Here is a 2,585-nt window from a genome sequence, read left to right as displayed (position 1 = left end):
ACCATACTACCCCCACCCAATCCGTGGAAAAATTTTCTTCCATGAAACCAGTCCCTGGTGCCAAAAAGGTTGGACACCACTGCTGTACACCATCTGACTAGGAACAGGCCTTTCTTTGTGTCTTATCTTTTATGTTAATTGCAAAAACTCTTAGTTTCTCCTTCTTACTGCTAAGATTTTAGACTTTAAGCACAGTCCTTAATGGCTGGGTTTTTATTTTGGAGGGGAGGGTGTGGACTATAGTGGGGGTTAAGTTCTAAGGATTTCTGATCTTAATTTTAAAGATCAAAAGCATTTTTCTTTTTCTAATATATTCTGGAAAATGCCTGCCATCAGTACTATATTTTCCATTTCCCAGAAATATACTTTTTGTTTTTCTTTTTGCAAAGTGCTCTCTCTCTCTTTCTATTCAGAGCTGGCCTGCTGTGGTGGGAAGGGCCTTCTATTCTTCTCTGGGTCTGAGTGAGAAAAAACAACCTTCAACTGAAGATTAAGTGACAAACACGCTTTCAGCAGAAGTCATGGGCTCTGGGCAGCTTTGTGTCTGAAGCAAAGAATGTTATTTTTCATGCTTTCATACCCACTTTTACTTAGGCTACACTAAAATTATTGTGGAAATCATGGCCTAAATTCCTCCGACATGTTTATTCAGCTATTTCATACGTAATAGTTTCATACAACATAATTTCAGGTCAGTAGTAGGATATTTATTTGCATCACACATAAAATCTATGAGATAGAAAAGCTGATTAAAAATATACTAAAATGGTTGAATTTTAGAAAATGTTTGTAAATTCAGTATAGAAACCTAAAATGAGACACCAGTGCATACTATTCGATATTTAAATATTTTGTATACTTTTTCCTATAAAAATTTTCATCTAATGTTCTTAGACTCATTGAAACATACTGTCCAAGTACAGAATTTCAAGTTTTTCATATTCTGCATAAAATTAGAAGAGTTTTAAATAAATTTATGATGTGGAATGAAGTCTGTATTAATTAAGATGTTACAATTACACAACTATTTTAAAGATATGAATTTATTTAAAAAATAGACAAAAATGTGGCACTCTGCACCTCCTGTCTGACAGACAGCCTCATCTCCCTGGTCAGTGCCAGCCACAGCCCTGACACATGATGGTGAAGGTTGGAGTGAGTGGGTTTAGTCATATTGGGCAGCTGGTCACCAGGGCTGCTTTTAACTCTGGCAAAGCGGATACCGTCACCTTTAATGAACTCTTAATTGACCTCAAGTACATGGTCTGCAATGTTCAGTATGGTTCTACTCCTGGCAAGTCCAAAGGCACAGTCAAAGCTGAGCACGGGAAGCTTGTCATCAATGGAAAGTCTGTCTCCATCATTCAGGAGCAAGATTTCATCAGCATTAAATGAGGTGATGCTGGTGCTGAATATGGTGCAGAGTTACTGGTGTCTTCACCACCATGGAGAAAGCTAGGACTCACTTGAAGGCTGGAGCCAAGAAGGTCATCATCTCTGCCCCTTTGCAGATACCTCCATTGTTGTCATGAGTGTGAACCATGACAAGTATGACATCTCCCTGAAGATTGTCAGCAATGCCTTCTGTACCACCAACTGCTTGGCCCCTCTGACCAAGGTCATCCATGACAACTTTGGCATCGTGGAAGGACTCATGACTATTTCATGCCATCATTTCCACCCAGAAGACTATGGATGGCCCCCTTGGGAAGCTGTGGCATGTTGGCCAAGGGGTTGCCCAGAACATCATCCCTGCTTCTACTGGTGCTGCCAGGGCTATGAGCAAGGTCATCCCTGAGCTGTATGGGAGGCTCACTATCATGGCCTTCTGTGTCCCCAGCCCCAATGTGTTGGATCTGACCTGCCCCCAGGAGAAGGCTGCCAAATAAAATGACATCAAGAAGGTAGTGAAGCAGGCATCAGAAAGACTCCTCAAAAATATCCTGGTCTATATGAGGACACCCACTCTTTTACCTTTAATGATGGAGCTGGGATTGCCTTCAATAGTCATTTTGTCAACCTCATTTTCTGGCATGACAATGAATTTGACTATAGGGTGGTGGACCTTATTTATGGTCCACATGGCCTCAAAAGAATAAGAGCCTTCTGAACTAGCTACAAGAAGAGATGCCCTGAGCTGCTGGGGAGTCCTTGCCCCAAATTAATCTCCCAATACACTGAGAATCTCCTGACGTCTACAGTTTCTATCCCAGACTCCCTGAAGAAGGGGCGGGGTTTAAAGAGCCCTACATAAAGTTCACTGTACACAGCAAAGAAAAAATATGTACATGCACACATACATAAAAATAGACAGAAATATGACAATATTTTTCAAGGAGAAAAATAATACAATTAAACATTATTAGGAGCAAGAAAAAGGTCACTACCTATAGATTAAAAGGAGTTTTTTCAAAGATATCATAAAGTAGTAAGAGTAAACTTGTGCCAATAAACTTGAAAAAAATAGATTAAGGAATTAAATTCCTGGTAAATTATAACTTACCAAAATAGATTCAAGAAAGAAGAGAAATCTTGAGTTAACTGAGAATCATTTGTTTGTTAAAAATATATTTTTCATGAATTTC

General features: G+C 39.3%; 1 pseudogene; it reads left to right on the top strand.

The window, feature by feature from the left end:
• Window positions 1-1,140: 1,140 nt before the first annotated feature.
• LOC129079796 (glyceraldehyde-3-phosphate dehydrogenase-like) lies at window positions 1,141-2,110 on the top strand (annotated as a pseudogene).
• Window positions 2,111-2,585: the final 475 nt, after the last annotated feature.

The sequence above is a fragment of the Pteronotus mesoamericanus genome, unplaced genomic scaffold (genome assembly GCF_021234165.1).
Source record: "Pteronotus mesoamericanus isolate MK-2021 breed Mesoamerican mustached bat unplaced genomic scaffold, CSHL_Meso_final contig_82, whole genome shotgun sequence".
Lineage (NCBI taxonomy): Eukaryota > Metazoa > Chordata > Mammalia > Chiroptera > Mormoopidae > Pteronotus > Pteronotus mesoamericanus.
Note: the sequence above shows the minus strand (reverse complement) of the source record. Positions and strands in the feature narration are given on the sequence as shown.